The sequence below is a fragment of the Brienomyrus brachyistius genome, chromosome 5 (genome assembly GCF_023856365.1).
Source record: "Brienomyrus brachyistius isolate T26 chromosome 5, BBRACH_0.4, whole genome shotgun sequence".
Classification (NCBI taxonomy): Eukaryota; Metazoa; Chordata; class Actinopteri; order Osteoglossiformes; family Mormyridae; genus Brienomyrus; species Brienomyrus brachyistius.
In genome coordinates this window covers 10,259,226-10,272,376 of record NC_064537.1, presented here as the reverse complement: position 1 = coordinate 10,272,376, position 13,151 = coordinate 10,259,226, and positions in this window count along the sequence as shown.

Here is a 13,151-nt window from a genome sequence, read left to right as displayed (position 1 = left end):
CTACATTACTACAGTGGGGGGGGGGGGCACCTGGACGCAGGTAACTTAAGGATGCAGTGATGAAATGGCATGCAAATAATTTAATGCGAGTAATTTAAAGGGTAGGGGTGGCATGGTGGTGCAGTGGTTAGCACTGTTGCCTCACACTTCTGGGACCCAGGTTCAAGTCTCCACCTGGGTGTGTGCGGAGTTTGCATGTTCTCCCCATGTCATTGTGGGGTTTCCTCCGGGTACTCTGGTTTCCCCCCACAGTCCAAAGACACGCTGAGGCTAATTGGAGTTACTAAATTGCCCGTAGGTGTGTATGTGTGAGTGAATGGTGTGTGAGTGTGCCCTGCGATGGGCTGGCCCCCCGTCCTGGGTTGTTCCCTGCCTCGTGCCCATTGCTTCCGGGATAGGCTCCGGACCCCCCTGCGACCCAGTAGGATAAGCGGTTTGGAAAATGGATGGATGGATGGAGATACAAGCCCAGCAGGTGAGTCTGTGCTTCGTTGTTGGTTTGAAGGTCAAGTTCTGGAAGACTGGACCAATCTGCAGTGGGCGATTTGTCATCTCTCTTCCAAACACTTATCCGGTACAAAGTTGTGGTCCCCTGGAGCACAGGGTACAGCTAGGGGACAGGATGCTGGTCCGTCGCAGGGCACATGCACACAGAGGAAGGCTGCGTAAACATGGGGGAGTATGCAAATTCCACACAGTATCAGGGGCAGGATTCAAGCCCCGAAACCTGGATGTGTGCTACCTGATGGACCACTATGCCATCTGGAACTTTTTCACATTATTGCAACTTGGTGCTAAATTAGCACATCTTTCCGTAACTGACCGCTATGCTGTCCTCTGCTGCTGGCTTTACTGCCGGAGTTTTGTTGGCCCTCATCTCGGAGTCCTCCAGGAGAACATGACCATCCATCCATCACTCACTCACCATGAGCCTTTCAATCTCTTTCCGCAACCATAATATGAGATATGAATAAACGCACGTGAGAATCATAGCGGATAGGGCAGAATCTACAGGAGTGGATTACAAATCTGTTTACCAGATGGCGCTACCTTTCTAAAACGGTGAGAAAGTACTGACTCTCTCTTTCTGTTACTCAGATCAACAGCCTGTGATTCACTCGTACTGTAAGGAGGCTGTATCACAGCGAGCCACTAGGTGGCGGTGAAGCTGCGGAGGTGGTGTGAAAACGGAGACTAAGCTTCTAAGCTGGCGGCTTTATTTAAGGAGATTGTGGGAGCAGAAAACATAATATAGTAAGTCACATCTAACGTGCTTTTCCAAGGATTCTGCATTGCAGTGATTCTTGTATTTACTTTTGACACTCTGAACTCTTCGCGTAGTACGTTTCAGATGACATGCATGTGAAATTTGCTGCATCGGCATTACAGGTGCATGAAACGCAGGGACCCGAGACAAGATCACATCCTTAATGCAATTAGCATCTTCCTATCTTATCTGTGCTTAATAGAGATTGAACAAGAACAGCAGCATAGATTACTAAACCCAGTTAATGAAATACAGTCAAGGGAACCTTGGACCTGTAGCCCCCGGGTACAGAAAATGGATGGATGGATAGATGGATGGATGGATGAAGTCAAGAAAATCTAAGTGGGAAAAACATATAGAAGGCAACAGAAGAAAAGTCCTGACTCCATAGGTCTTGTTAGGACCGGGGTTAGGACCCCCCCCGCTAGGACAGCCAATTCAGAGCAGCATCTCACCCCACAGGACACCTCCTCTGGGCTATGATCTGAGGGCGGAGGTCTCACATTCATGTCCGCCAGGTTCACATAGCAATCAGTCATGGGGTAGAGCAGCAAACACATAGTAGCATTCATTCCCGGAGCAATTCTGTTTTGCACATTTGGTTGCCCAGGTTTTCTTGCTGAGATTAAAAGCTCTTGGCCGGCGCAGTGAATGCGCAGGGCTGCTTATGCGGAACAGGCATGCAGTGATTCTCTCCACTGGCTTCTGATCGCAGCCAGAATGAAGCACGACACCTTTGTTCTGGTTGGCTGAGTGACAAAAGACCCAGATCCCAAATTATCCATAGAGTCTCCTGTACTCCTGCCTGGGTGGACTGCTGAGTGACTCTGTGGGGTTTTTAACCTCCCCCCCTTACAGCGTCCGCCCAGTCGCCTGACTCATCCTTCAAGGGCTTGTTAATGTTTCACTGCCCCTCCTCCCAGAACCCCCACCCCCCCCTTGACCACACAAGAAGCACGTCAATGTCTCTGAAATGACGCAGCAATACTTGCACTCACGCTGCGCTATTTAGCTGAAAGATCTGGACAGCTCAGATGGTTTGGGATGGCTGCCGGTCTGCCCGTGGAGCTGGGACCGGCCAAATTACTTCTTTCGGGGGCGTTGTTTACCTCAGTTAGTGCTCGTAATCGGAAAGTTGCTGGGTTGAATCCTGCGGTCGGCAAAACAGTCATGCAGCCTTTGGGCCCTCGAGCAAAGATCTTAACCCTGAAAAATCCTCCAGGAGCCCCGGTTAAAACATGGCCGACCCTGACCTCTGACCCCAAACTCCACTCTCATGTGTGCCTGTCTTTAAAGAGTGCAAGACAGAATATGTGATAACTAAAGACCTTACATACCCGCACTTGTACAAAGGGCAAATGAAGTATTGTCACCTTTTTGGACTGGGGGTGTCTGGACATTATCCATATAAATCCTTCAAGCTGAATAAAATGTGAATTGTATAGGTGTATGACTCTGTATGCGTGTCATAGATTATTGGAACATGGGGGACACAGTGTTTGCCATCATGCTGATGTTTTAATGCCTTCCGGGCTATTTCGTAGCACTTTTCCTGAGTTGCGCTCGTCGAATGGGTGCAGGGTCTGATGACAGTGAATATTAAACCCAGTTATGGGTCACGGCATATTGTACTTTAGTTGCAACCCAGTTTGAAACCCATTTTGTGGCTGAGGGGGTTTCGGCAAAAGGAACGAGATAGGATGGGGAATGGGGTCCGATTGCGGGGTGGGCTCTCACGCCCCCTACTGTATGTGGGAGTGTGTGCACTGGCACGCTCCTGGTTCATGTGGGTTTGCTGACTGCGGTCAGCAGCGAGGAAGCGAGGTAAGGCCCGCAGCAGCCGGGGAGTGCACGAGTCCTCTGATGTTCCACGACGGTCTGGAAGACGACTTACCTCAGCGGTAGCAGCAGCGCAACAACTGTTTGGGTTTGGCGCATGTGCTCCTGTTGTTGGAGTGGGGCTTGTTCACCTGGGCTGTCAGACTGCAGCAGGAGATCCGCTGTCAGCAGGGCTGGGGGGCCGCAGAATATCATAAAGAAGGCTGCGGTGTCACTGGTCATCCTCCAAAAGTATTTAGCTTTAATTTGATTTATAATAATAATAATAATAATAATAATAATAATATACTGAATATGTATTATTTCACCTTATTATATCTTTCTTAGCACATTATTTAATTAAACCGACATTGTATAAATATGACTTTATAATGTCAGTGCTTTGTTAGACTTATGAGCTTTGGCACAGCGCTGCCTCAGAATATCTATGCCAGTGTTTCCCAGTCCGGTCCTCGGGGACTCAGTCCATGTTTTTGCTCCCTTCGAGCTTCCTGCCAGACAGTCCACATTTTTGCTTCCTTGCAGCTCCCTGACTCCCTTTCGGAGCCCGTTCTGTTACCAGGCACCAGGACAGGCTGAGCTGATGGGTGGTGGGAAGGGCAGGGGTGGGGGGGGTTTTGCTATGCAGTGTTCATTCCCTCCACCGACGTTTGCTTTCCGTTCACTTTGCACCTTCCAAACCTCTGGCTGTTAGGTGGTTCTCAGTATCAGCTCTCGTGATTGGCTTATCGTTTCTCCTGCTGGGTGCTCTCTCTCTTTTTAACCCTGGGTCTTTACCGTGATGCATCCCGTGATGTTACACTGACACCCCCCCCCCCCCAGAAAAACGCCCACTTTAGCCCCAGCAGCTGACCTGTAGCAGTGAGACACTCATTTCTGACTTGGTGACTCATACCCCTTCTTAGAAACTGCGAATGCATTCCCTGCAAGCCGGCCTGAGTTTGAACTAATTCAATTAGCCATCCTCAGCTGGATATCCTCCACTGATCGATTTTTTTTTCTCAGACTGCTTACCCAGATTAGGATTGTGCTGCTGGAGCAGATCACCGTAAGTTACCTGCTTAATGGTACAACAGTTACTCCCACATGAGATTCCAAGTTTGACTCATTTTGTATTGAGTCGGACTTTTCAAATGTGGAAGGGTTAGGAAGTGGGATGCGGGGCTGGTACCTGTAGCATTGTTGGCTCAAAATACCTCCTTACGAGCTGCAGTGTTTACCACCAGTCAAACTATGCATTTACATGGGGCCCCTCAAGATTTGGGGGCCCCCTGTTGGCCACAAACAGTCACTACAATAGATGCTAAATAAATGCATTCCTTATTTATCCTCTAGCTAGCTATGATCTTTGGATTCCTTTGGTTTTTGTAACATCTGAGGCGGGGGTGGGGGGGCGGGCATTGACAACAAACCCCCCCATGCGTCTCGATAACTTCAGCGCAACCTCCGCAGCCGAGCACATCATTCTGCGAGCGCATGAGCGTGAGCTCATGCTGACGGAGACCTCCCTCGACAGTCTGTGTGAAGCGTGCACTGTTCGAGAGAATGACTCATCGTTTTGAGTGATGTGGCAGCAGCGGAACGCGAGCGGTGAGTCAGACTAGTGCCGGATGCGAGGGTCGCATTGACGGGCCCTGCCGGGGGGAGACAGAAAAGTGGGCCCCACCCAGATCTTACCAAGAACAGCCCAGGTAGGGGATTGTGCTGGCTAGTGATGGGAGCCGTCATTCGCAGTGCGGGGAGCACCTTCCCTGGCGAGTTCTTATCTCGCTGTTAAATAGGGAGAGTCTCGCCAGATTAGGACGCCGGATTCGACCCTGGCCTTTGTGTATGAGAAGAGCCACATCCTGTGTCAAAAAGCCAAATGAGATCAAGGAAGGGAGCTTCCTGTGTAAACAAGATATAAAAGTACGATGAGCCGCAGGCTGCCTCCCGCTGCCTCCCGCTACCCACGATGCTCTGCGCTTCGCACCCAGGTGTTTATCTCCCGAGCCGCATCCTTAGGTTGTTTCGCTTGCGATCTCGCTATAGCTCTGCGTGATAAAGTTTGGTGTTTAACGTGGGACTGCACGTGGAAACGCATCGTGACATCTGCGATGCTGACGGCGGTGTGGCAGTGGGTGTGTAAACACAGACAAGAACTGTTTATGGTGGGGGGGGGGGGGGGGGTGATAAAATGTATTGAAGGATGCCCATGCCCCCAGAGGGGAACTGACATCCATCGCCGGTCCACATGGCTAGTAAGTGTGTGCAGGGAAAAAAGCTTCAGATGACAGGCACATGGCAAGTTGTCATGTGTGTTTTGAGGAAGAGTGGAATTCTTATTCTACAGGGGAGGGACAGGTGCATTGTGGGACAATAGCCCCTGCCCCTCAGACACACACGGCCCCCTTTCCCGGAAAAAGGCTGGCATGGAAATTCGGGGAACTGCTTCTCTCCCATTGATGTCACTTCCCATCTGCCGGTGTTCAAAATCAAACAGCGGCTGCCTGTTAGCTGCGTGTTCTGGTGCTGCTAATTCTGTCTTGGCCCCGTCCGAGGCGCGGTGCAGTCAGTCAGCACCGCGCGGTTTCCTCTGTATGGCGCATGCACCCGCTCTGCAGTGGGCGGCCATTTTAGGACCCCGCCAGTGTCCACGCCACTGGATTTTCCACTGCTTTCGGAGGCGCCGAGGGCTGACCTTTCCGTCGGCTGCGTTGGCCTTTCAGGTTGGCTCCGGAGTGCCAGTTCCTGATATAGCGCGAAAAGGCAGAATTCGAAAGGTGTCGTCTCGGTCTGGTCCAAGATTATGAAGGTCGCCGCCGATGTTATCGCATGTGGTGTTGCAATCTGAGCGGCCTTGCGCAATCCCTGTGAAGACGGTGTGGCTCACCACCCACATGTCCTTTCTCTGGCAGTACCCAGGGAAATCACAGGCTGCCATGCTCCCCAATATTGCTGTCAGAAACCCACATCATAACTTATAATCATCATATAATAACAATCATATAATCATAATTTTTACCTCTGTTGTAATTTGCATGTGATTTCACTGGCAACTCTGTGGAACCTTATGGTAAATAAAGACTGGTCAAAAAATGAAAGAAGAGTATTAACAAGAAAATATGCTGTTCACATGATAACAATGTACCCCCTGGACAGACCTGTTAACACCCCCCCCCCCATCTAATCCCTAATCCTCCACACACCCACATCCTCTACGTTTTGCACAATTACTGGACGGATCAACAAGAAATGTGAAATTGTGAAATTGTGTAACGTGTAATGACTGTGTATTTACCCAAATGCCGATTCTGTCTCAAAAGTTAATCAGCTCCAGTTTGTCACCCTTATAATGTCTCTGCAAAGTTTGAAAAAGATGCATCAAATACTTTTTAAGTTATCTCGATGGGATCAAGTGCCTGAAGCTGCCATTTTCTTTGCTTTCATTATGTGGTGCTGCTTCGGTTTTGGGAAGATCTACTCTTTGCCTATACAATGCCTCTGGAAAGTTCGAAAAAGATCCATGAGATATTTTTTGAGTAATCATCTTAACAAGAAGCGTGTGCATCAGCGGTGACTGATGGAGCAGTCCCACAACCATATATATTTCCTATCCAGGGAATACAAATATCTATCCTACTTCATACACTGTTATTTGTTGTCCTTGTGAAGAAAGAGAAGAGGAAGGGAAGCTCTGCCATGTTAATTGCCGAATCGGAAGCCTTATTCTGATACGTCACTCACATCAAATCAGGTTGCCTGAAACCTCTTGACAAAGAAGTGATTCTATAGTGAGCGTTCCAGCAGGTCGTCCATCCGCCCGCCATCCCTGGCCTTGGAGTACGGCGGTATCAGTGAGCTCCACATGAGCACCTGGGTACACAGGCCTTGCTCCCCTGCCCGAAGATCTCAGAGCTGAGGAGGAGGCACAGAGGGGGCTGGGTAGCCTGCCCATGTCCTGTCGTTGATAATAAAGAGCCATGCATGATTCTAGGTCACTATCCACCCCCCCCCCCCACCACAACCATCTTCTGGAGCTGGTTTCTGGTCCCCATAAGGGAAAACTCAATTTAATAAAAATCTGTGACTGCAATGAAAAAACTAAAAATGCAAAAACTCTTGTATTTTGCTGGGTTACTTATGATTATGGTTAGGGCAGGGTGGGGGTTAAGGTTGTCATAGTTAGCGTTAGCATTTTCCCCATAGAAATGAATGAGCGGGCCCCATAGAGATATGTTTACCCGACATATGTGTGTGTGTGTGTGTGTGTGTGTGTGTGTGTGTGTGCCTGCCTACCTGCCCGCCACTCCTTGTAGTACTGGGTCTCTTCAGTAAATAAATGTGTTGCCTTACTGTACCTCATGTTGCCTTTCCGGTGCTAAAGCTAAATGTTCAGCAAAGTGCCTCAGATTAATGGCAGTCCAGCGGTTTTCTTGAGTCCATATTTGTACAGTAAAGTGCCTTCACGTCTGCGTCTTGGTGCTGTCAGCTGAGGGAATTTCCCTAATAAATGTTTTTGGCTTGTCATTTGTTTACCGAGGTCCTTCGGAGGACCACAGGGGGACATGCAGTGGCCTCAGTCAGCTGGAGAGCCAGGGGACAGATGGGACTGCCGACTGCTGACACTAATCTCGGAGATAATCGGGCTAAAGACCTGCGGCCATTGATGGCTCCTGTCCGGCCTCCACCTTCAGCAGCTGGGAGGTCAGCTACTGTCCCCCCATCATCCTTCCACTGCAAGTCAAAGGTGAGTCACGGGTGAACGGTACTCATTGGACGGCTGGCATGTGACAGGGGCCAGCCAATGGAGTGCAGGGTCACAAAGCCTGTGTGTTTAAAGCTCCCCACCTTTCCCCTCTGTCAGAGAGAGGGCAGCCCCAGGCAGGCCAAGCAGAGGAGGGTCCAGCAAGCTGGCCAGAGCCCACATACCTACTGTGCCATATCTGCTGCACAGTTTTTACATGATCATTTTGGGCAACGGAACCTCACCCCTCCTCCCCTCTGAAAAATACCTGCCACCCCAGACCATTGGGGGGGAGGGGGCACAACTGAATAATATAAAGGCAAAGGTCTATTTATAAGGGGGACAAATTAAAGCAAATTAAATATTGAGGGGTACATGCCCCCCCCCCCCCCCAGACTAAGTGAACCTTCTGGCATTAACCAGTCTGTATGCACTGAGCAGGAAAACCCACAAAGCTTCGAGAAACGGAGATGCACCTGACTTACAGTCCACACCCTGACATCAAATAGTGCAACTTACGTGGCAGAGATAATCCCTTCTGGGACGTGATTAGATAAGGAGTATCTGCGGAGGAATACTTACAATAAGGTCAGTGGGATGAAAGGAGGCCTGAAGGAATCCATCTGACAGCTGTGTGTGTTTTTTTTTGTTTGACTTTGCGCTCCCGCATATGGCCGTTTGGATTCTATCCCACAGTTTTTTTTTTATAATCTTCTTAAAAAGAAAAAGTTTAAAAAAAAAAAAAAAAAAAAAAAAACCTGCCAAGGCCTGTTGAATTTAATCACAATTATTACAGACGCTTGCAACGGTAACGTTTCCAGTAACCATGGCGATAGCACTTCCCTCCCACATGTGCAGGAATTACGACGCATTTGTTGTTTACACAAACGGAAAAAGAGCCATTAACGCAACCGCGTCCCGGAATGTTTTAGGACGGAGATACTCTGCGATGCGCGGTGATGCGGTTGCACACGCTCAACAGGACTGCTGCGTCTGATTGGCCAATTTCCGGCTTTGTGTGCTGACTGTGGACGTCCGCTGCCATTGGCGCTCGCCCCTGTTCAGCTGCAATTCACACATACCTCCTGCATGGTCTCCATATAACAGCAGCTGATACCCATAACCCTGCTGGTGTCTGACCCTCAAATGTGTGTAATAAAGTAGACACCATTGTTATTAAAGTCATTATTAGCGGGTATCACTGTAGCCTCACTAGGGCTGCACTTGGATTAAAAATCAGCCTTGGATTTCTGCCCAGATAGGCCCACCACGCATATATACCTGCGATGAATTGCCAGTTGGTGAGGGGGGGTGTCCCCTATGATAAAATTTACCAGCCCAAAAAGCCATCAGCCCACTGGGAAAGTGCCCGGTTTGCCAGATGGCCAGTCCAGCCCGAGCCTATCACCTCAGGTTGTAAGTTTGATTCCCACCCCTAGCTGTGCGTGCGTGTGGGTTTTTCCTAGTCCAACGATATGGCTAGATGACTTTGTGTGTCTATAATACCGGTGGTGTGTGAGTGTGTGTCCCGTGATGGACTGACATCCTGCCCAAGGCTGTCCCCTGCCTCACGCCCTATGCCTCAGGTCACCCAACACCTTATCCGGATAAGCGCTTGTGGAACATGGATGGCTGGGATCAAACTGCTGGATGTAATGTTGAAGAAATTCAGGTTCGGGACCCTAACCCAGGGTACGGTGGTGCCCCCACTAGCCTGTCAGTGATGGGTCCATTTGCTGAGTCGCTAAGCCAGCCAGGACAGCCGACAGTTGGTGTAGAGGAGAAGAGCCCCTGCAAAGGGCTGATGCTCAGCGTGAACAGATGCCGGACACAAATGGAGATGTTTATGGGAGCTGCCCCCTGTTATTCCTCCCTGCCATCTGGAGCTGACGAATTTGTTTACAAGGCGAATTTGTCCGAAAGCCGGCTAATGTGTTCGGCATTAGCGGCTCTTGTGAAAACAAAATCGCTTTCAGCGCGAGTCAGGAGGCGTCTGTCTTTCCCTCACTTAGCGCCGGGCGTCATTCTCGGGACGCGGCTGTGTGTGCGGTCGTTTTACTCACACAGTTTCACGGCCGTTACGTTTCTCAACAAGTAACACGTATATCAAAAAAAAAAAAGATCGGAACATGTCATTTACTGATCTTATTTCCATAACTACCCATATCAATACTAAAAACAGAAAACTATCATATTCATATCATATATGATATATCAGATATGGAACTATCATATCATATATTCTTCTTAAACACATAATTGTTGATTTTTATAAACTTTATTAAAAATTATACTATTGAAATAGTATAAAAATAAGCTATTAACCTTAATCGTGTTTAACCTTAACCTTAATGCCCATTCATCCGTCGTCTGTGACCACTTCACCAGTAGAGGGCCACAGTGAGCTTAAAGCCAATTACCAGAATGGTACTGCCAGGGCCCCAGGGCCCCAGGGCCCCAGTCCATCTCAGAGCACAAACATCATACTATGGCCATTTTGAGGATGGCAGATCATGTAACTGCATGTCTCTGAACTGTGGGAGGAAACCAGAGGCACGTGTAAGGAGTCACACAAACACTCAGAATGGGGGGGGGATTGTAAAAAGTTATGATACATTAAATAATTTCTGTAAAGAAAAATATCATAATACACATTCTATCAGGCACATCGCTACATAGTAAAATTACGGGTTTGAATCCAGTGGCTGCCATGTTAGATGAATATATTGGTCTGGACACCTCAGGCAGCCAGAGGGAGGTTTCCCCCCCCAAGCTGAAGTTTAAACTTAGTGTTAGACCAGTTAAACTGTGGTCTGTGTATTTTTGCTAGTTAATTATACTGGTATATTACTGACTACCTGTATATTGCACTGCGTTGACTGTCTGATGCCTATTTGCACTATGTATATGCTGTGGACCCTGAACATTGCCGTATTATCTCTTGATTTACAAGCTCTGAGACTTATGACGAGTCACACATACCCTGCCCAGTGCACACTGCCTGTACGAAGGCTGACATGGTAAAGCTTTGCACTGTATGCTGGTTTGACCCTGCCAGCCTCACTCACATCTCCCGGCCTTGCGCCTAAAAATCAGTGCGATCGAGCTTTTCTGACATACATCCATTTCGATGTTTGACCTGTCGGTCAGAACCCAGTCCTAAGTTGGGGACAGTCTGTATTGATTTGACACTCGTTTACTGTAAGCACAGAGTCACGGTCGGCAGACCTCACATGTGCTTCATCGCACAGCGCCCCCCGCTGGACTGGAGGATGTTGATCATTGCATGACATGCGACTGAATGGTCAGCACGCCCCATCTCACATTATACATGCACTCACTAACTTTGCATCTGGAATGACTCGAATTTCCACTCCTTTTGTTATCAGAGTGACGATGCTCCCTTTGGCTCGGTGCCTTGGAGTTAATTACGGCAGCTTCGTCGCAGCTCTCATCTCAGATAATTAGAGATCAGATCTTTGTGTATTCATCAATTAAGAATGAAGCTCAGAACATTATGTATGTATATTCTACTTGACTGAGGGTTATTATATATAATTAGATATTTATATATATATAATATTATATTACATAATGAATTACATCTACATATAGTTAATCTCCTAACAGAGTAATATCCTTACAGAAGCTGTTGAAGTACTTTGCTGAAGGCAAATCACAGCAATGGAATTTGAACTTGTTGCCTCGTTCCTGAAGCAGGTGACCTTCGGGTGCTGGCGAAAAGCCAAGTGGAGCATGTGCTTGGCGTGTTCGTGCCTCGGCGTGATCGTCGATCTGTTTGCTTTGCATTTTCACGCACGACGTCCATGTCTTTCAGGGACGGCGGTGTGGAGCCACTCGGCAGGACGGCGGGAGTGGAAGGGACAGGACACAGGAGAAAGAGGTGTACCAGCAGGGGGCGATCTTTAGCTGTCCCCCTCTGGAATTCTGCATGGTCAGACCCCAATACAGGAGCCTCACTTGACTGAAGTCCATGAGCAGGTGAGGAGGATGGGGGGGGGGGGGGTGAGGCCAGGGTCGGTTGTACTGTCCGGGTGGGTGGGCTGTAATTAATCTTGGTGTGCGGCAAGTTAATCTAATCAGCGGCTTGCAAGCTGTCAAATGATACAACTCAAATCGTTTGTGAACTGCTCCTCGAGTCTCTACTGCTTTAATCATTGTTTCTGCACAGTTTTACTGAATGAAATGCATTTAAATAAGAAAAAAATGCAGAGGGATATTTTGCAGTTGAAGAGACAGGCACTGGAACGCATGGTCTGGCCACACACAGTGTCTGTCTTCTTAAGTGGACAGCCAACCCCGCCCTGGAGGATTCTCAGGGGCCTATACTACTATCCCCCCTCCCCCATGCACTTGCACCATTCAGAAAACAAACACCCCCGTCTATTTTCCTAATTCCTTAAAAGGCTTCCATCCATTGAAGTGGTTCCACATTCCACACGACATAAGCAGCGATACCAGAGTCATGTCAAACATGGGAGTTATTGATTTCATTTAGTAGGGGTGCGTTGGGTGTGTGTGTGGGGGGGTGGTGATTGAAAACAGAATTTGTTGAAACAGTTATCCCAAGGCAGAACTATGCAGGCTTCTCACTTTGGCTACAGCTTTATATGGTCAGGATTCCTGGTGAGGGGAGTGGAGTCTGCATGAGGTGGTGAGAGAGAGAGGGGCTGGGAAGGAAGGACCAACCTTGAGCGGTTGTGGCCTAGTTTGCTCCAGCCCCTGTCAGCCAGCCGCACCCCCCCCCCCCCTCCCAAGCCCTTCCTGCTCCAACCCTCAGTCTAATAAGCTGCAAGCATGTTACTGCAGAAGGTTCATGTGAGGTTCCTGCACAGAAAACATGTTTGCTGGAGGAAGGAGCAAAGGAGAAGGCGGTGGGGGGGGGGGGGGTGGGACATGGGGGAGGGCGGAGGAAAGAGGAGTGACTGACCTACATTTTATGTCCGCCTTTCGCTCCCTTCCACTTGTCGGTGGGTTTTTTCCTTAACAATGAGGCTTGTCGCTCTCCCGACGTGCTCTAAAAGTTTACGCCCTGTCACCACACTTCAAAGCTTGCAGAAAAACTTATTTCCATGCTACATTATCTATTATTAGGAAGCTTTTAGCCATGACACACTACTGGCTGTCGGTAGGCACAGAGTAGCTATGTTGGACTTATTAAATGATTTTACCCTCTGCCTCGGCTCTGTCCCACCCCGGCTCCCCCTTTTCTCTTCCTCCCTCTCTCTGTTTGCACCTCTCCCCCTTTCAGGTGCCCCCGGTCCGCTCATGCTGAGCGCTGACCCAGTTTTTTTTGTA